Source organism: Equus quagga, chromosome 5 (assembly GCF_021613505.1).
Source record: "Equus quagga isolate Etosha38 chromosome 5, UCLA_HA_Equagga_1.0, whole genome shotgun sequence".
Lineage (NCBI taxonomy): Eukaryota > Metazoa > Chordata > Mammalia > Perissodactyla > Equidae > Equus > Equus quagga.
The window spans coordinates 100,428,324-100,450,977 of NC_060271.1; the positions used below are offsets into that span (position 1 = coordinate 100,428,324).

General features: G+C 40.9%; 1 protein-coding gene across 2 annotated transcripts in view; it reads right to left on the minus strand.

Moving 5' to 3' along the window:
• SOCS5 (suppressor of cytokine signaling 5) overlaps window positions 1-9,812 on the minus strand; it is a 66,833-nt gene extending 57,021 nt beyond the window's left edge. Inside the window, exon 1 of one of the 2 annotated variants that reach the window (XM_046662066.1) lies at window positions 9,663-9,812. The gene's annotated coding sequence lies outside the window, so the exon portion shown is untranslated. Of the gene's footprint in view, window positions 1-9,315; window positions 9,557-9,662 lie in introns of those variants that run through there. The other variant, XM_046662065.1, reaches the window with a different exon arrangement.
• Window positions 9,813-22,654: the final 12,842 nt, after the last annotated feature.

A 22,654-nucleotide genomic window follows, 5' to 3' on the forward strand; every position in this document is an offset into this window, starting at 1 on the left:
TTGCACCCAAACTCTTCCATTAAAGAGGGAACATTGCTGCTAGGCATGTAAAATGGTAAATCCACCTTGGAAATTGTTCTGTCAGTTTCTCATAACGTTAAATACACACCTATCCTATAACCCAGCAATTCCACTTCTAGGCATTCAACCACCAGTAAAGAGTACATGCATCACAAAAAGTCTTGTACAAGAATGTTCATGCAGCTTTAGTTACAATAGTTGAAAACTAGAAACAATCCTTTCTACAATGATAATAAACAAACTACAGTATATCCACACAATGGAATACTAGTCAGCAACCAAAAGGAACTAAGTATTGTTACATGTAACATGGATGAACCTAATTTTAAACAAGAGCTTTGTATAAGTTTTATGCCTAGGAAAGTTTGGGAACCACAGTTACAGAAATACATACATAATAAGAAAACAAAAAGGGAAAATATAAGGGATTTAGGTAGTATATAAATAAATCAGTGCTATATACATTGTAAACTATATATAATAGTTGTCATCTTCCCTAAGTGCTTACTTGCTATTTAAATCAGGTTACAATACTCCTCTCTTCATGTTCAATTTTCTACTTATGTGCTTCAAGGAGTTCCAATTCCAAATTTTAGTCTTCAGTCACCTAACTACCCTAGTTTCTCATTAATCCCAACTCAAACTGTGCATTTTAGATACGCAATCCTGTTCACCAGTCCCTTTGCTTTTTCTTCCTTAATGTTCTGCATCCTTGGTACCGTTTTCCCCACCTCTTAACAATGTTCTTCTTACTTTTCACTGCACAGCCTTGTCTTTCTACCTCCTTTAAAACTGAACCAAAAACTCATCTTTTCCACTAAGTGCTAAACCACCTCAGATTCCTTCCAAATTCCCTCAGCACTTGAAGATCTTGCTCCTAATAGATGTATTTATTTTATGGAATTTGGACATCTCTTCTTAATGACTCACCAACTCCATCCTCTGGCTTAGAGAGTAGAACCTTTGGGAGAGAACTGAAAAGATTACAGTCCTCTTCAAGGTTCTTTCTCCTGCTGTTTTTACTTTTCCATCTTGGAGTGCATTCTATTTGCCAGAGCCTTAAGCTCTACAGGGCTGGAGGGATAGGAGAGAAAGAGCAGCAAAGAAATGGTTAATTACAGCTGCTCCGGACTAGGTTTTAAAGAAGGTGAAAAAAGCCTTTAGGCTTCAATATCTGTTCAGACTACCTCACCAGCCCAAGGAAGCAAATAGGATTCCAAAAAGAGAGTATAGGTGAGGAACAGGGAAGTGCATTTGTCTATGAATTCCGTGTCCAGCAGGATGTCCAGACAGGATGCAGTACAGTTTCAAGGACACTAAAATATTTCGGGCTTTCTGGCAGAAAACATCTCTATGTATTTGTAAGGCTAGGTGGTAGGGGTTTGACTGGAGGCAGGCAAAGGTAAATATTTAAAAATGTCTGCATTCTTGAACTAAGTGCAAGTATTAGCAGTTACTCTTTGTTCTGCATGCATTATCGTTTAGGAATTACAGGCATTATTCATCTAATTTCACAACTTTCAATTATAAACTTTTTGCCTTCCAAATAATTTCTATAAATCTGACCATGCTCCTGAGCTAGACCCATTATTTCCAACTGATATCTTGAACATGCTATTACTTATCTAAAAATTAACTACTTATCTGAAAGCAAACTCAGGATTTCCCCTCTCTCAAACCTGCGCGTACTATTTTACTGCCAAGTCAGGAACCTTAGACTCATCCTCAACTTTTATCACCTCTAAACACTAACCAAGTCTGGAGGAGTTAAACTCCTAAACATCTCTGAAATCAGTGCTCTTGTTTCTATCCCCACTACAAATTCCTTAATTCAGATCATCATAATCTCTTTTCTGAACTAGGGCAGAGCCTTAAATGGTATCCTTGACATCCAGAAGCCAGAGACAATGCCTCACTCACCCTGCCAGACGTAGTACTTGGTGAATAAATGTCTCCAGCCTCTACTCCTCCAGACGATTCTCTTACTGCTATAATCAGTTTTCTAAAACACCAAACTACCTGTGTCACTTCCCCACCTGGAAAACAAAATAAAAACCCAAGCTTCTAGGCTGGCATACGAGACTATTCACAATTTGTTCCCATTCTACCTTTGTTCTAGTCTGATTTCCTAATTTTCTTTTGCACTCATTTTGACAGATCAAACTTCACCCTTCTCCTTAAACACACCACGTCCTTTCATTTTTAATAATCTAGAATAAACAGTAACTCAGTCAAGCTTATTTTATTTTTATGAGTACCCTTATACTATTTAAAGCCATTAGCTAAACCTGTACAGAAGTAATGAGTGAAGAAACAATCAGACAATACAGCCAACTCTCAATTAGCTTATTTTCATAGCCTTATTAACATGGTCAGTGTAGACCAAATGGAAAAGTGAATAAAATGTTTCATCTACCTGCTAAGCTTCTTCCTTACAGTAAAATAATGTTAAAAGTTTTCAGTTATACACCTATTAACCTCCTTTTCATTGACAGGCACAAAGAGAACTATAATTCAATCTTTTTCTCATGTATCCTTTCCTTTCTTTCATCTTTAACACTTCCTTCCTGACTTCTGCTGTTTCTTCTCCTGTACTTTTCCCCTCCTGCTACCTAAGTCTTGACAGCATCCTCTTCGTTCACCCTTCACAAGAACATTGGTATTCCTCCATCACTCTTATTGATAGAGAACTTAAAAGTTTACAAAACACTTTCACATATACTTACTCAAATTTGAGGAAATCTGCAGTTCAAAAAAGTCCAAAGATTCATCTAACATACTGCTTGTTCCTTCTGCCTAGAACTCCACGACCCCTATTCACCTGCCATCTCTTAAGACACAGCTCAAGCCTTCCCCTCCTCCCAGAGCAAGGATGTCATGCCTGTTTCAATGCTATCCTAGTGTTTCCACACCACTATTTTATACCACTAGAAGAATCCAGGTCTCTGGCCTCCTATTCTGGTGTCTTTTCTACCAAACAATATTTTCCTTATTAACTCATGTTATCTTTATTAATGCCCATTAATGATCCAGCATTTTACAAAGTCAACAGGAAAAACATTTTATGGGCAGCCAGCACTGATTTATCCATCTTGAGCTAAAAGTGTACACCAAAACATCCCTAGCTTTCCTTAAAAATCAGGAATTTAAGGAATGTCTCTAAATCCTCTCAAAATATCTAGATACTATCTCTGTGGTAATGACATCCAAAGCTGCCACAGCAAAGGCGTAGAACAGCATTTTGTAAACCCTAAATTAACCTATTACAAGTTTTAAAAGATGCCTCCTCATATCCTGCGAAACATTTAGGATTAACAATCAAAAGACCAGGGCCTTAGTCCCATCTCCCCCACATACTGGCTGACTTGGGAAAGTCACAACCTCCCTGAGTCAAATTTCCTCTGATAAAATTGGATAATGTCACCTACCTTTCAGAATTCTTAAGAGAATTAAATGAAAGAGTGACTGAAAGTCACCTAGCCTGGAACATAACAGTCAAAAAATGGTAACCCCTTTTATAATTATTTTTATCTACAACATCATTTTTGCTTTCAGAACCATGCCCGACAACACTCAACATGTTCTTGGACTTGTGGCCCAGCAGCAACTACAGTAAATGCCTTCAAGGAAGTTATCTCCATGACTTCTGGATCCCCTTCCTGGGTCACAACTCAGGTCCTATAAATATAATTTGGAATATCTCCTCCTAAATGCATTATCTTGTTCTCTGCCACACGAAAACTCATCAAAGGATGTTCCTGTAGCTTCTTCTTGTTGGCTTGGCTTTTAACTACCTGGAACAGCACACAGAGTCAGCTGCAAATCTGGCAACTTTCACTGCCGGTCTGTCTTTTAAATCATTTATAAAAATGTTAAATACAATTGGTCCCAGCACTGATCACCGAGGGTAATGAGGTTGGACTGTTGTCTCACGTTAATAACCAAAGTCAAAGACTAAATAAACAATTAGATAAATCAGCTTCCCTTTGGCTATATGCATCTTTTAACCCTTAAAAAGGCACTTGGACTTCTCCTAAAACATTATATTTAATGTTTAGCAAGCTTATCCTTTAGCTTTAGAACATACTTCAGCATATTCCTGATACAAAGACGTGTTAATCTTAGAACCCAGGATCTACACTAGGGCTAAAGTCCTGCAAAATTCTGGTTTCTCAACATTTTTCTCTATCCAACCTCCAATTATTATCTTAATTCTCCTTCCTCCGACTACCCATCATATATGCAGGCTTGAAGTTCAGCTCTCAAATCATTTCTATTACAAGATTCTATCTTTCATGATCCATTTTAAGTGTATATATTATTTAAATAAGCTTCTATCCTTTCCAACTGCTTGAAATACAGCATATCAATACCTGATTACCACCTCTAACTGAAGAATTTTGCTCAGAATAGAAAGACTGGATATTATTCCTGTTACAGTAGTCTTTAAATAAAATAAGGAAGTCATAATTTGAAGACAACCCCAGAGCAGATAAGCCCATTTCAAAAATAATTTTTTCAAGATTATCTTCATCATTGCTTCCTCTTATTTGCTTTAGTGAAAGATTACTGTATGAAATCTCATCAAAATAAATGTAAATTTAATTTTGGCGTTAAATAGCATATAACTAAAATGCTTACAGACTATTAGAGAACCTGTGGAAATATATTCTCACTATACTGTATTTGGCAATAGCATCATTATGGTCTCTCTCAAGTCGTTCCTTAGAATTTTTCGCCCACATGGAGAATAGAGGCAGGCAACCAATTCTCAAACTACTCAGATGTAAATTTATTCAACATTAACATGAATCAACAGTCTAGCCAATTACCCTTCAAGATTTCTGTTCTAACCAGATTCAAAAGACCTTTTCCCTCCTTAAAAGTAGGGTAGTGGGCTAACCCAATATTAAGTTGGACAAAGCAAATGATTCATATTTTCCCTCTGTCATTCTCTAACATCTACAGTAGTTTGCACGGTCTATATCTACTCAGTCCATGTATCCATGAGTTTTAAATATGAATAAGAGGCAACTGATAATGCCATAATTATTTTTAAATAGATAAAGAAAATTCCAACTTAATGAAAAATTGAGCAATGGTTGGTTATGTTTCATTATAACATGGTATTTCTAATGTCTCTTGAAATCATACTTAACTAAATATTTTATTCACATAATTAGATTATGTAATAGATCTAAAGAAAAGATCTACATGTCTAAGTTCTACAAAATTCCTAAAAGCATGTCATGAGTGCAAAAATGTCTAATAAACTGTAATAATTTCATAATCTTTATTATAGTAGTTAATGAAAAGAAGCTCAGGAGTTGGTCATTCTCAAACATTAAAATTCTTTATCACTGAAAGAAAAATATGACCCTGGAAACTTGATGGCTCCATGTAACTCTCTTAGCCCTGGTAGCATTGCTTCAGACTAAATGAATGACCCTTGCATCTAACAGCTGAAGTACCAACAGGATGCCTGCCTGAGATCTAAAACAAAATAGCAAGAATCTATTACTGGCATAATAAAGATTTCTTTGAGCTATAACTTGTTTCTGATTTTAATCTCTAATCTGTAAAATGGACTCAATTCAATGGAACTATAAAATAAGGACAATTAAAAAATATCATGTGATATACATTTAAAAAATAATTGAAATTAAAGTTTTAAAAGAGGCATTAAAAAAGTAAGCTCATGTGTGACAGATGGTAAGAAATTACATGTTGTTACAGGAGGTAAAGATGTTATAGTAGGAAAGACCACAAATATGCATGAGAATGAAAGTTACGAGGACTATAAACGAAGAGTTGCTCTAACAGCAATAGAAGAATCTGATAAGGCAGAACCAAAGAATATCCAGGAGAAGAAATCCACCACTGTCACCATAAAAAACATTTGCTAAACCACATGTGCATGACACTAATTAGACCCGAGTTACAATAAATTAAAAAGAACAAAATGTTACAAAATTGGAGTTCCACAAATTTTATCACTAAAACCTAACAGTTTAATGAATGAAGTTATCAAAATATTCAAGGTTCAATAATTTTCCCATGGTTCCACTGGAAGGAAAGGGTTGCAATTCATAACAGACCTTATAAATTCCTGGTTTCCTCATCTAAGCTCACCCAGTAGGTCTCTAGTACTCATTGTATTTTCAATAGCACACCTACAAATCAATAACTAACATTTTGGTTCCAAAATAATGAGACAGCAACAAGGGTCTCTAAATGACCCTTATTGTTTCTGAGAGTCAGAAAAATGGACACATTCACTCTAACTTGATATGGACACCTAATTAAAGGTCCAAGGTGAGCAGAGGAAGGAGGGGGAAAAAAAAGGGCATCATTTGCACTAAATGTCTCTTAAGGCAGCTTATTATTTGATCATGTATTTATCCAGGAATTTTTTGTAGCCTCAAAGTGCCTTTGTTAATAGCAAGAAAACAAATGGGCATACAACTGCCTGTATATATGTAATGAACCAGAAAGAATAATGTCTAACATCTGTTGCACCCTTAGTATGCGCTTCAGGGAAGCACTTTTAACCCTCATGATTACCCTAGGAGGTAGGTACTTTTATTACCCTCACTTTACAGATGAGGAAACCTCGGTACACAATGGTAAAATCACCTGCTAAAGATCATTATGTTATTATGCGGCTGAGATCCAAATCCAATCTTTCTGTATTACAACTATCATAGAAGTTAAGCTTTCATAATCATCATGTAATTCTACTTCTCTTTTTAAAGATATGAAAATGCATTTTAACATAAAAACCCTACACTTAACGAAAAGAATAATTTTCACATAATCGATTTTGAAAATATACGAGCCTTTTGATTTCTGAAAATCTTTTAAGCAACTAAGTTTTAGCATAAAATTATAGAACACTAGCCCACTCTAAGAAGTTCATCTAATATTTTAATCTAGATGAGTTTGCCTCTTTCCACTGAGAGGCAAACAGCAGCACTTCCACTAACAATGCAGCATATTGTTTTAAACTTTCGATAAAAGCTCATCCAGTTTTACATCATTTCACACATAAAAGTAGTCAACCCAAACTTCTCCATCCTTAGAAGGGAACAGCATCACAAATAATCCAAAAACCATTTATACTTGGCACTAGAGTGCTTTAGAAATAAACAATGTGAACGTGATAAAGTAGAAAAATCCTGGACTAGAGTGCAGAGATCTGCCCACGAATCCTAGCAATTGAATCCCTTCCACTACTCTGGGCCTCGATTTCCTGATCTGCAAGATAATCATCTCCATGGTCGACTCTTCCAATTCTAAAAGAAATGTGACTCATACACATACATCTTTTTTCCACGCTTCCTATTCTTGTTCTGTTTAATTATTACCATCACTTTGCATACATTAAGTACTATTTTTGTTTGGATCTACAAAAGGAGAAAACAGCCCATTCTAAACAAAAGGAATAGGAGAAAGCCTTCCCCACCAATGATTTGCCATAGATGAGTCTCAAGGTGAATAATGTAGAAGCTATTATAATGTTAAAAGGTGTTAGGTTTCAATATTTTAGGCTACTGTTTTGTGTGACAAGTATACTCTCCCTAAGGACGAATAGTAAAATTCAAGGACAATAGGGAGGAAAAAAATGTAATTATTCATTAGTTATTCAGGAACTAAGAAGGCGCCAACCAAAAATTTTAACACCTTTTTGCAGAAATGTTTTCTCTGACTGATGAATTATATTAAAGGGCAGGATATGATGTACAAAATTTTCTTAAATATGTTTCAGTACCCCCTAAAAAAAGAGCTTTCATTTTGTAAATTGTGAGGAATTAGTAAGATAATATATATATGATTAAGAAAATATTAAAGATTCAAGATCTAGCTGTGCAATTCTTAGCTTCCTCTTCTCAGTGACATGAAGAACCTCCACCGGCTACCAAGAGGTGGTTCTGTGGACTGCCACTGCCTAACCCTGGTATGCATTTTCAATGTTCCTAACCCATTCTCAAGAGTGATATGCAAATACAAGATTTTTAAAATTAAACTAAGCATCTGACATTAAGATTCCCAACCGTTCCCAAAACAACCTGATTTTAGTACTGCTTTCTACAGCTGCTAGCTTAGCAACATCTTCCCAGTTCAACACTTCAAAATTATCTTAAAACTTCTACAGAATTTGTTGTTAAATTTTGCAGTGACCTTGTAAAGAAACAATTAAAACCTAGGGAAAGCAAGCATGGGAATTACTTATTAATCTTGTAGGATAAAAGTGAGTGGCAAACTATAATGGTATAGTCCAGTCTAAACGTTAAATTGGGAAGTAAGCCACCGCTATAGCTGGAGAGACCTGAAGAAAGGCTCTTCAGCAGATGGGAAGGCTGCCCCAAGAATTTCAAGGTGCACTTATGAGAATTTCCAGCAAAACTAATAACTGGTAAAATACCAAACACATATATACATTTTAAAATAAAGGAGAATTCACAAGGTCCAGCAGCGAGCCACCTTTTGGTTGGAATGCCAAAAGAAAATGTCAAAAATTACCTCGTGACTCCAATCCCCCAGCCTTTCAAAGTTCAGAACCAAGCCAAGATGTGTACTTAAACTGTTTCTTAGCATCCTTCTTTAAATGCTACTCCGTCTCCGGAAAGTCACTTCGCTTCAGCTACTTGAATGCCCAAAGCCCAACACCAAAGAATCTTAGGACCCCAAGCCGTTGCACAGGAGTCTTCCAGCGCCCGCCTCCGCATCCCTTTCCAGCTCGGGTTAAACCCCAGAGGTGCTCCAATCACTTCTCCCATCCAAGCTCCCCAGTTCCCTCTCTCATCTCCCAGTGGACCTCTTCTCGTCGACCTTGAGGACCCCCAGATTGGAGTCTTAGAGCCCCGAGTGACTCGGTCGGTGCCTCCTTTCCTGCAGCGCGCGCAACAACCCCACAGTCTCCAGTAGCCTCCCCCCCGACCCACCACGACCCCCATCACGAACGCACTCATACTAGCCCGGGGCGACCCCCTTTCCTTTAAATGCCCCCCGTTCCCCCACCAGAAAAACAACTGCACAGAAATGCACCGAGAGCCCTAAGCGCAAGTTCCCACTACGCGCGGCGCCGTCTGCACGGGGCTCGCGGCCGGGCTCGCCGTCCCCCGCCCGCCGCCCTCTTCCCGGCCAGAGGGCCGGCGCTGCCTCCGCCCGGGGTGTGGAGGCGCCGGCCGGAGGCGGACTGCGCTGGGCGAGGGCACCGAGGGCCGGAGAGGCGGCCGCCACCGGCAGCGCGGGGGCCGGGGAGCGGGCCGGGCCGGCCGCGGGGACACTCACCGGTCGGGGCGCGCGGGGCGGCCTCATCCAGGGGCACCTGCGGCCAGGCAGGACCGGCCCGGACGGCGCAGTCACCGAGAGGGCGAATCCGCCCGCCCGCCGGTCCCGTCCGCCGGTCCCGTCCTGTCCCCTCCGACTGCCCGAGCGAGCGCACTCTCGCTTCCTCCGGACGGAGCCCGGGGACCCCAGCGCCGCCGGATGCCCCCGCCAGGCCCCCACCCCCTTCCCCGGCCGCCTCCCCCTCTTCACCCTTTTCCCCTCCCCCCTCCCCCCAACCCCCACCGGAATGGAAAATACCTCCCGGGGCGGGGGGCGGCGGGGGCACGCCTCTCTGAAGGGCAGCTTACCGTGACCAATAGCAGGCGGGGCTCTGGAGGGGCGGGATTCCTAGCGGCCAATCCGGAGGCATGTAGGTGAAGGCCGAAGGAGGGAGGCAGGGAGCGAGAGGGGGGCGGCCCAGGAGTCAGGGAGGTCCGGCCGCTCGGGTGCGCGCTGTGCGCGGCTGCCATTTTGGAATCGGGCAGCTGCGACGGCGGCCCGGTCCGGCCCGGGGGAAAGGGAGGAGCCAGTCAGGTGGGAGAGAGCCGGTCACGTGGGCTTGAGGGGCGGGGCAAATCGGGCTGCGGCCCGAGGGGAGGGGTCGGCGGCGGCGAGTCACGGGGGCTGAGAACGGTCACGTGGCCGGAGAAGGGCCATCGGTGGGCTTGGGGGCGGGAGGTCAACCTGAGGTGGGAGAAGGAAGAAAGCTTTGTCCCTGGTTTCAACTGTGTTAGGGAAAAGGAAAAATGATGAATGGAGGGCATGAGTGCCGGGTCGGAAAATGTGAATGAGTCTCCCTAGCTCCCTCCAGCGTGGAGCCTCCCCGTTACTAAATTCCAAGATCCACGGGCAAGTGGACGCTTCGTTTAATTCAAGTACGCCCGTCCCCACTCTCAGCTGTCACGAGACTCAGCAGATCGGATGGAGGGGTGTTCGGCTCCCACTTTTAGCCTGCGCTTTATATGGAAGGGCCCCCGCCCTAGAAATGGCTGAAAGGGTGGAAGCATAGTTGAGGCATTGTGACGCTGCCAGGACTCTTTCCATCTGGCCTTTTGGAAACCTTGTCGTCATTCAGAAAATTACCGGCCACTTCTGTGCTGGACATACCCGTGATCGTGTTCCAACGCCTCCAAACGTGAAAAACTTGCCTATGAGACCCTGTCTAGCTCTCATCCTTGTTTCAATTCATGCTTCAAGTACTGCAGGCTAAGTTACACTGCCCACTAGTCCACCTAAAGTGCTCCTCTTAGCCCACTAGTCCACCTAAAGTGCTCCTCTTAAGGTTACCAGTAACGTTCGTGAGACTGAGTTCAAGGGTCACTTTTTAGTTCTTATCGTATTTGATCTCTGTTGCAAGTAGATTCTATAGACTTATCCTTGAAGCTTTTTCTCCTCCCCAACGCACCCCTCACCCCCGTTTCTCTGAGACCATAAACCCTCAGATCGTCTTTCTCTTCAGTTAAGCTTTCTAAATCTGTTCTCTCTTGGCTCTTTGAGTCCCAGGATCTGATCCTCAGTACGTACGTGGTCATTCTACTGCACGCTAGATGATCTAACCACTTTGATGGCTGAGTGTACCTTTAATGAGGTCCCTATCTGCCTGTGTAAGTGCTTTTGGACATCTCCACTAGAACCTCATCGTGACACATCCAAATCGGAACTCAGATACCCTCAGAAGTCCACAAAACCTCCTCCTTCTCCTCTGTTTCTTATCTTCGTTGGTAACATCACCATCCATTCACTTAGCCAAAACTGGAATCTGGGAGTAATTCTTGGTGCTACTCCCTCAATGCTGTAACACCTCCCTACCCCTTCTAACTTTGTTGTGTTGATTATAATTACTAAATGCCCTTTCCTCTCCATTTCTACAGCCACTGCCTCACCTGGACCATTTATTCGTTAGGCCAATATTTACTAAGCACTTTATTATGTGCCAGGCATTGTTTGAGATCTCAGGATATAGCATTGAACAAAATTGATGAAGTTTCTGGACGGGGTGAGACAAGAGTATATGAGTAAAGTAACAAATAAGATTATTCAGGGGGTGATAAGTGTATGAAGACCAAAAAACAAAAACAGAAAAACCTACAAGAACCTCCCAAAGTTGCCTGGCTCTGCACCTCAGCTCCCCAGCTCCCCTCCCCACCCATCCCTTAACACACTCAGACCTTCCCATCCTTTCTTCTTAGAAAAGATGGCCCTGATCCTTTGACTTGGAGTCTTTTTTTTTCTCATTTTCTTTTTTTTGGAGGAAGATTAGCCCTGAGCTAACTACTGCCAATCCTCCTTTTTTTGCTGAGGAAGACTGGCCCTGAGCTAACATCCATGCCCATCTTCCTCTACTTTGTACGTGGGATGCCTCCCACAGCATGGCTTTTGCCAAGCGGTGCCATGTCCACACTGGGGATGCAAAACAGCAAACCCCAGGCCACCGAGAAGTGGAACTTGTGAACTTAACCGCTGGGCCACCGGGCTGGTCCCTGACTTGGAGTCTGAATATCATTACCTTTATCCAACAGGACTTCCCTCTATCATTTTATTACAGCTACCTAAATACAACCCCCCCCCCCAACTAGAAGATAAGCTACTTTGAAGGCAGGGATTATACCTTATACATCTTTGTACACAGCGCCTTGGCTCAGAATAGGTGCTCACAAAATGAGTGTTAAATGAATTGATGAAACCCCTGACACCTGAATCAGGCTGCCACAAAATCTTCTCCAGCCTAAATCCAAATGGAAAGTGAGTGAACTCATCTATTAGAGCATAGTGGCAGTGAAGTCTCATGGCAGGGAACAGTGTAAGAATGAAGGAGATCACCTGTGTTGGTGCCTTCCAGGCCTGGGATTCCATGCTGCTGTGCCCCACGTGTGGCAGTAGTTGCTTCATAAACACTACTTTACTTGACAGTGCCAAGTGCATGTGGGCAATTTAAAAGTACTGTTTGTTTCTGATGCTGAGCTTCTAACCCAGAGCATTCTGGGTGGCTTGCCAGGAGAGGCCCTGCAGGAGAAGGTTGCAGTTGCCACTTCACTTTGTATTTCCAGGCCCTTGGGTATTGCACCCCAACAGGGAGCGAGATGTTGCCAGTTCCGTCATAGTCGTTGTAATTAAACCCAAGTTCTGGCAAAGGGCAGTACATAATTATGAAGTATTATTATGGTTTTTATCATTATTAGGCACCCAGCTGCCCAGCCCAGGAAACCACAGTAGTGAGAGACGGAGAAGCCAAGCTCCTCTCCCAGCTGGCATGAGTCAACACCAGGTGTATTGGCACGCGGTCCTGCAGCTCCACTCAGCAAGATGAGATCTTCTGTCCCTTCTTTTTGGCAAGATAAAATTTTAAATGAATGGAAAGAGGAAATGTAAAGAAAGACCTTTGCCACCACCTCTGAATCGAGCTCCTTTTTTTTTTTCATCTCCCCAGAATGATCTCTTCTCATCTACATATTTGTTGTATAAATCTTTTTCAGCTTTATCCTTGACCTGCCAGCTTCCTGAACATCCTTCCCCAATGGCTCCTGAGGATGTATTAGTTAGGGTGGGAGTACAGAGCACAGCAAAGAATGCTTTTACTTTCAAGAAACTTATGATGCAGACTAAATAATTCAGAAAGTATTGTCAAGCTTGACAAAACATCTGCCTTTTATTGAGCGCCTACTCAATGTCATACGCGGCATTTTCATATATGCTATCTGACTTAATCCACACCACCCTACAAGGTAGGTTTTATCCTCATTTTCTTCAAGGTCTCAAAGGCTTACTAAATGACAGAACTGAGATTCCAACGCAAACATACAAATTTGGTGATTGTATACTCACGGTAGATGTGTCCACACTGGTAGATGAATATAGGTATCTGACTTCACCTCCTTCTATCGAATTAAAAATGGTTTTTTGTACAAAGTAGATTTTAAGCTGAGCACTGAAAGGACAATTCAGAAGTGATGCTGAGGGAATGGTGCCAAGCGAGGAGGCCAAATTGGCCATCAGCCTAAAATCAATCAATAGGGAAAGATTTCTTGTTCAGCGATGAGTCATATTATATTCTTCAAGTACCTTTATTGTCTCAGCTCTTCCAAACGTGGACGTCAGCCCAGGTGGTCCACGGGTGGGCTGAGGATGGAGGAGGGTAGTTTGAGGAGGGAATAAGTTTGTGAATGGAGGACTCTCAAATGGCCCATAAACTGGCACATCCAGCACTCACTTCCGGAACAACTGAAACGGTGGCAGCTCTCCCTGCTGCCAGTCAGTGGTTTTTAACTGATGGATGTGGGACAATTTCCCATTCTCTTCTTTTTCCTAAAACAATTGATTAACAACTTTTAAAAACAATTTATTTAGCACTTACTGTGTTGTACAAAGCAGTTCACTTCTACTATTTTTAGTGGATTTTTTAAAGGAATTTAAGATGTGATAAAATGCACCCATTTTAAGTATACAGTATGATCTGTTTTGAGACGTGTACGCTTGGAACAGCCATCATAATCATGCAATAGAACATTTCCATCACCCTAAAAAGTTCCCTTGTGCCCCTTTTGCAGTAGGAATTTTATTACGACATATTTTGATGACTACAAAATCTAAATCTCCAGCTTCAATCTCGCTTTCAAAGTCTAGGCCCATATTTTTAGCTACCTGCTTGACATATCTACCTTCATGTTATAAACAGGCACCTCAAACCAAACATGAATGAAAGATAAAGCCAATGCTTTATCTTAGCTATGAGAAAACCCTCATCTCCCACCTCCAGTTCCCTTCTCAACCATTTTTCTGTATTCTTCAGTTTGGTTGAGGTAATCTTCACCTACGACGTCATATAAGCTAGAAATTTTTAAAAATAATCTTTACTCCTCCAAAAAAGTGATTCTACTTCACACAGATGTGTTGTGATCAGTCTGTTCCATTTCCACTATCCTCATTCAGATGCTTATCTCACTTGCACAATCAGAAGAAGCTCCTAACTTGTTTTTTCGTGATCCAATTCATCCACCTATCTGCCACTCTAATTTCCTGTTGAAAACCCAGATCTGACTGTTTCTATCCTCTGAATTCAGGGGCTGCGTACAAGCCCAACTGCATTCAAAAGGGCACTGAAAACTTTTCACAGTATGGCCCCAACCTCCCCTTTGGAACTCCTCTGCTCCCTCACATATAGCATGCTATGCATTTTTATCTTGCTGTGCTTTTCATCAGATCTCTGTGTGTAATGTGCCTCCTCCTCTACCTGAAAATTCCTGCTCACATTTCACAGCCCCATTTATATGACTTTTCCTCAGTGAAGCCTTCCCTAACCTCTCCAGATAAAAATAGCCTTTCTCTCTGTTACACTTGACCTCTCATAGCGCGTTGCACATACTTTGATCACACTGAATAGACATAGTGGTGAAAAATAGAACAGGAGAGCTGAGTCAAAAGATGTGAGTCTAACTTAAAAATCTCCTTCATCACTTGCTGTGTCATCAAAAGCAAGTCACATACCTCTCTGAGCCTCAGTTTTTTAATCAATAAAATTGTAATAATAATAGTTGTAATAATACCCTACCTCATAGGACTCTTGTGGTGCTGAAATGAAGTAATTATAAATGTGAACATGATGTGTACCATTTATTTGTACAATTACAATTATATATTTGTATTACATAATTGTACAATTGTAGTATTTGTAATATTAAATATTACAATTATAAACATATATCTTCTGATAGCTTTTGAGCTCCTTGAGTGTAAAACCAATGTCTGGTCATCTTAATATCCCATCTACCTAACGTAGTGCCTGTAGTACCTAATCTGTTGCCTAGATTGGTTTATGACATAAGTTACCATTTTTGGTAGAATCTTATTCTCTTAGATAACTCTCTTAGCCTACTTTCTACAATACTTTTTCAAAAGCCAATCATGACATCTTCATTTCTTTTTATAATTGTATTTTACCTTTACAGTTAAATAGTTACATTAAGGGGTCTCTGAAGATATGAAATAAATATTCTATCCATGAGTAATTTTAAGTGCCTAGCCATTATATGTCCAGCCCTGTTCTAGGCACTGGTCATACAGAGGTGACAAGAGACTTCATCGAGTTTACATTATAGTGGGGACAATAGCACAAACCAACAAATAAAGATGTTAAGTTTGTATAGTTCAAGGTGCTGCACATAGAACAATGTTGAGGGCGGGGCTGATGTAACTGGAGGGGTCAGAGAAGGCCTCCCTGAGAAGGAAAGCCTCATCATGTTAGCATCAATGATGAGATGGAAGCAACCATACAAAAAGAAGGAGGAATAGGCTTCCAGGCGGAGGGAGGAGCATAGCCAGAGGCCCTGAGACAGGAGCAGAGGAGCAGACTTGAGGAACTGAAAGAGGCCTATGTGGTGTGGAGGGGGCGAGGGGAAGGGGTAGGAGGTGAAGTTGAAGAAATAGACAAGAGCCAGGTCATGTGGGGCTTGGAAGTTCAGGGTGAAGAGCTCAAACTGTATTCTAATGATAATAGAAAACATTGAAGGGTTTTCAGCAGGAATGTATGATTTGATTTGTTTTTAAAAAGATAGCTCAACTGCATATGGAGAATGCATTTTGGGGGCAGTGGGAGAGAGCCTCAGAAGGCAGACTAGTTGTCTTGGTCCAGACTAGAGATATTGGTGGTATGGATTAGGGTAGTAGCACCGAAAATGGTGAAGAGCAGTAGATTTTGGGGTGTGTTTGGCAGATAGAATTGACAGGTCTAACTGATGGCTTTAACGACAATGAGTGAGGGAAAGACATTAAAGATGACTCTTAGGATTATGGTCTAAAAAATTAGTTGGACGAAGGTTCAGTTTACTGAGTTTGCACAGTGCCTATGGAGGTGCTGGCCTAGGCTCTGAGCTCAGTGAATGCTCAATGAATCAATGCTCAATGGGCTCAAAGCTCAATAAATAAGACACAGTCCTTGCCCTGAAAACCTCACAGTCTAGTAGGGAAGACTGCCTCCTACCCCATTGGTTTCTGTGGGATGTTTTAAGCACAATGACAGAGCTATGCACAGGTTACAATGAGAACATCAAGAAGGAGCTGCTAGCCCAGTCCAGCTACGTGAATCAGAAGTCCGACTCTCTTGAGAAGATAACTAGGAAACTATCTCTGCATTTTTGAATATGTGCAGGAATCCACATTCTAGGTAAAGCTGTAACTTAACTTTTTGTGAATAAAGTATAGTTGTTGTCGGCAGCATCTTTCAGGATCTCTGATTTTCAAGAGAAGAGGAAAGAAGGATATGGAAAAAGAGCCAGGAGGCTAAAGATACTGGACAGAGGCAAGGTGCTCAGCTAACAAGAATGGGAGTCAGTATGGTCTAGGCTTCTGCTACAGCCCCTACTCAAACCCTACCAACAGTGTGCCTTTGGTTGAGGGTGGATTCAGGGTTTTTGTTTGTTTGTTTGGTGAGGAAGATTGGCCCTGAGCTAACATCTGTTGCCTATCTTCCTTTTTTTGCTTGAGGAAGATTGTTGCTGAGCTAACATCTGTGCCAATCTTCCTCAATTTATATGTGGGGCACCACCACAGCATGGCTTGATGAACCTTGTGTAGGTCCATGCCTGGGATCCAACCCTGCAAACCACAGGCCGCTGAAGCAAAACCTGCAAACTCAACCACTAAGCCACCTGGCAGGCCCCCAGGATTCAGGGTTTTTAAGGTTTTAATTATAATGGTAACTTTTATGAAATTACCATATCACTCCTGCATGACTTCTCTCGAGCTTTTTTCTTTCTGGTATTTATTTAATTATTTATATTTGACCAGCTGATACATTCACCTGTTTCAAGAATGGAAACAAAATAAAAAGGTGCATAGTGAAAAGTCTCTCCCCATCCCTGCTCCTTCTGCCTAGTTTTCCATGCCCACCCACCCTCCTAGGTAGAGAAAACTATTTATATTGGTTTGTCTATGTATACGTCCAGTGATTCTTCATGCAAACACAAGGAATTCTTATAGCTCTTCTCTTCCTCTCTTCTTATACAAGAGGTGGCGTATTATATCCCCTGACCTGCATCTTGCTTTTCCCTCCAACAATGTCTCTGGGAGATCTTTCATATCAGTACTAAGAAAGCTTCCTCATTCTTTTAAACAGCTGCATAGAATTACACTGCAGGATGTACCACAATTTATTTAACCACTCCCCTGTTGATGAACACTTGGGCTGTTTCTAGTCTTTGCTATTTTTTTTTATTACAAGCAATGCTGTAGTGAATAACCTGCCATATATGTCTGCAGGTATATCCTTAGGATAAATCCCTAGAAGTGTCCCAAACTCTTTAATAAAATATTCCATAAGCATGTTCTAAGATGGTGTGAGTGGGTTTCCAAGTCAGAACCTCAGCTTTGCGAGGATTAACTCTCACGTCCCATTAAGAGTAGTTCCTCATTCTTTGGCCTGTAAATTATATCTTTGTATTTTTTCCAGTAAGGAAATGTTTTTCACATGTAATCTGCCTCTCCTGCAACCAATAATAGTTGGCATGATGTTTAAAAAAAAAGAAGAAAGAGAATAAAATTCAGTTTGATTACGCCCCGGTTAATGAATTGCAAGATCTAGAAAACACTTGAGTTTTCTTAATTCAACATATAGAAGCATCTCTAGAATGACGTCTCAGGTGGCGATGATGGGTTTGGAGTTGAGAACTTATAGAGTATCTAGTGCCCTAACAGCTCTACCCCAGCCCCAGGGCCAAATACTCCTTGACCTTTTTTGAGTATCATTCCTTTTCACTTCCGTTAGTAATTCTTCATTTTCCCATAGTTGCTATTGGAAAATGGGTTCAAAGTCTTGGTAAAATGGGTAGACTTTGGTAAATGTGCTTTATAACTGGGCCATGTAACGTAAATATTCTATCTTTACTCTAGTCCCTGCCTCCACCCAAGACTTTTTCTTATTTATTAGATTCCAAATAGGTGAGATCAGGATGGACGAATCCTAGAACAATTACTTTACATAAACTCTTTGGGAGAACATACACAGATGCAGAAATATGTACAAGTGATGCAGCAGTGAGAGCTGCCGTTTAAAAAAAATCTATCTATCTATCTATCTATCTATCTATCTATATACACCTCTTGAGATGCTAGCCCAGCCATATTACTATCATTTTTAGAAAATCAAATTATTTTTCCACACATTACTTCTCTTTGGTTCTGTTCCATGTGTGTGGAGGTTGTTTTTGCTTGTTTGTTTTAATTATAGCATGAGAGGAAGCATTTAAAAATAAACCATGAGGTTGATAAGGTGCAGCAAATAGCCACCTAGAAAGCTTTTCTTAGCTCTAAAGCTCTCTTGCTCAGGAAGGGATCACAAAATCTACAAACTGTAGAACTGCCCAATTTCTCTGAAGAGTATCTAGTCCCAGCTCTAGTTGAAACTATCTTTCATTTTTTAAATGTCTCACCTAGGGATTTTAGTCTTTCTTTTGGCCATTTCCTTTTTTTCTCCCATCAGCTGGTAAGACTTGGACTCTGTCCTTCGTGTATAGCCAGAATTCCTTCTTAAGTGAAAAATAATACTTGATGGCATTTCTGCATCTGGTCCCTGAGTATCTGCAGAGAGCGTCACTTCTACTGACCACACTCTCTTTTTGTTCTGGGGACTATGTTCCTTCCTTACTCTCAGTCCCCGGGCTTAGGGAGAAGAGTGAGATCTCCACCCCGAACTTCCACCCTACAGCCTCAGGGGTGAAACATGTGACCTTGGCCTAGGTCATCTAGTGTATCCTATTCACCTGGCCACAGTAGTCCATTCTAGACCTATTAGAAAAGTTGGCTCTGGATTTGAAGTTAGAGGCAAGTAGTCCCTGGAGTGGCTTGCATCCACATTGGGTACACAAGGAGGGATCTTGTGCAAGAATGGAGCCCATATTGAAGGTGCCGAATTGAGAAATGGAGAGAGAGAAATCAGGTCCTGGGTCACACTGCTTGAGCCCTGGATCAAGCTTCACCTGAACCGGAAACTCTAAATTCTTCAGATACATGAGCCAGTAAATTTACCTTTTTGATTAAGCTAGTTTGGATTACGTTTTTTGTCTCTGGCAAGCAAAAGATTTTTATTTGATGCAATATCTTCAAACAAAATTAGGCAAATTAAACTCATGTTCTTCCCATGATTTGGCAAATTACACAATTTCCCCAGCTAATTCCCTGACTCCTCTCTTCTCGCTCTTGGAGTGACTTTACCATTGCAGCATAGCCATCTAAACGCCAGGCCAGAGTTATCGCCCCCCTCCCCCAAGGACTCCTCCAATTCTATGCTTCAACCTAGCCCACTGGTGAAGTTAAAGAAGGAAGGGAACAGATGGCAACCTGATTCATATTCTTCTTACAGGGAAGTAAGCCAATTTATTTTGGGGGTCAGTTCCAGTTCAGTTTCAGCAGTGAATGAAAGTTGTTTGAATCCATTTCTGGTTTGGGTCTGTAATCATCTGCAGTAATCCAAGATCCTTCACATGAGAAAAATACTTTGGGGGGGAGGTTAAAGTTTTGTTCCAGTTTGAGGAACTGTATAGCATGGAATCAAGTTGCACCTGTCTTATTAGGCCTTTGTGCTAGAAGAGGCAGCATATGGGCAGGACAGAAAGGTGATTAATAGCGTACTTAATACTAAAATAATCAGCCTTGACTACATCCATAATAAGCAGTGTCATAAAATCTGCCCTTCAGATTTATTTTTTAATATTTCTAATCCACATGAGAGCACACTTTGAAATATCGTATCACATGGTATCCATCAATTCACTAAAATATAGGTTGAAACATCTTTTGAAAATTTTGCCTCTTTTAGAGGAACAGGTATCTTACAAGTGAAACATTTATGGCCTCTGTTTGAAAATTATTTCTAATCAGAGTGATATTCTGTCAATATCTTAAGGCACTAAGACTAAGACAGGATTATTCTCTGGAAAATGTTATTAAAAATCTAGGCTCAGAATGTCTACTAGACCATTTTTAAACTGCTTTGGGTAATCTAATGAATGTGCTCTGATATGAAGTATGTTTTGTTTTATTACTTCATATATAGAAATAATTTCAAGACACTTACAAAATGCTCAGCTTGTTCCAGGATACTTTTTGTTAGTGGGTGGTATGCAAACAAGAGACAGAATGACAGATGCTTTCTATATATTTTACAAAAACACCTCTTGCTTATGCATGTGTAAGCAGGAAGTCGGATCTGAGAAGATGCAGAGACGTCTTACAGATGGCACACGTGAGCAGGACAGGTCTTCCCAAACTGACGAGGCTGTAAAAGCACGTGTCATGAGTATGTGCACGTCTGTCACACCTGTTCTGCCAAGAAATTCCCACTTGTAAATATGGGTCTTCAGAATTGGAGCCCAAGGCTAGCTGAGCTTAGATCAGTTTTCTGTTAGTTCATGAGAGCCTATGACCACCAAAAAGGATTGCATTTCTTTTTGTGACTCTTCTGAGACTTTTCTGTTTCCCCTGGCTCAGTGTTATCTGAAGTTAAAGTTGAAGATGAAAATCTTTTTACTTGGTTCTTGAAGAAATAACCATAATTAATCTTATAGCGTTAAATTCATTGGTGATGTGCTTTGGATAGAATAAGCTCGTGTCCTGCAAAAGGGCTTGGATATACAGAATTTCAATGCTTCAAATGATGTAATTTTCTATAATATTTAGCCTGCCATTTTTAGTTGGGTATTCGTATAATAGGAGATTTCGAAGAAAAAGCTAAAGAGAGGCTAATTTGCTTGGTAGTGCTTCTGTTCTTTTGTTCTTTTAGAATCTAAAATTAACCAACATCTGCAGTGTCAACAAGGACTCCATATGGCATTCAAGTTTGTACTTTTCCTAAATAATGCATTTGAGGCAATGTAATCTGAGTGGAATTCTGAGGTGGTAATGAGTAGAATGCCTTGTATTGCATAGCACTTGATAGTTTCAAAGCGATTTAGCAACTAGGATCTTATTTGATCTTCACAACAAGGTTAAGAGGCAAGGAGATCAGGAACTTCTTATTCCTGTTACATAGAGGACAAGACAGACGTCCAAAGCGTAGAAGAGAAATGACCGTAATCACAAACCTGATGAGTGGCACAGTGAGAATGAAACCCAGATCATATGATTCCTAATCTAAAGCCCTTTCTACCATATTACTAGATCCACTTATTGACAACCCATGTTTAAATAGCATGTTTTCAAAATAATAGAGCCTGCAAACAACTCTGTAGGAAAATTTTTAAAATTCTGTACCAGAAACTCAATAATAAATATGCACATTTGGTTTTCCAGAGTTTAATGGGTTTCTGTTGCTCAATTAAGTTAGCAGATGATATTCACAGAAGTTCATCTGGTTACTCTTGTGATTTCCTATTTTACTGACAAAAAAAGAATTTTCACCAAAATCCTTTTTCTCCTTGTGAAATCACACCTCATAAATCTTTATCTGTCATCTCTAGAAAACTCAAAAACTTTCTGTATGAGGGGCCGGCCCTGTGACGCAGTGGTTAAGTTTGCACGTTCCACTTCTCGGCGGCCTGGGGTTTGCTGGTTTGGATCCCAGGTGCGGACATGGCACCGCTTGGCAAGCCATGCTGTGGTAGGCGTCCCACATAGAAAGTAGAGGAAGATGGGCATGGATGCTAGCTCAGGGCCGGTCTTCCTCAGCAAAAAGAGGAGGATTGGCAGCAGTTAGCTCAGGGCTAATCTTCCTCCAAAAAAAAAAAACTTTTCTGTACAAGATGTTGCAACTAAGAGCGTGTTCCTCACGGTGGTAAGTTATAAGTTATAACTCTACCCGAGTTTTGAAACATTTCATTTCAACTCAAACTTCTGTAAATTTCTGCACGATAGCCATCATTCAGAATTTCTGAGGCAAGAAAGAAAGTTGTTTGAATTGAAAGAATGTATTAGCTTGAGACTGATTTACAGGCATGAATTTAGAAGGACCACAGTTTTGAAAGCATAAATAACGTTATTGCCAATCCATACTTTATAGAAAGTTCCAGCTATGTAACACTACCATTTCTACTTTAAAATGCAGAGAAATTCAATTGCTTCCATTTCTTGAAAGTTTGAGGCTCAAAAATTATGAATGCTGGCATTCTTGAGAGGAACACTGAGAGTCTGTAATATCAAAAAGGTACTGGTGTTCTCAAACACTGACAGCCAGATATATTTCCAACAAGTGGAAACACAGAACTATACTGGCCAAAGGAGCAGCCAGCAAGAATTTTAATCATGATTTGGCTCAGTCTGTGCTGGTTCTGACTTCACAAAAGTGCATCTTTAGGAAGCATCTTCTACCAAGTGGAAA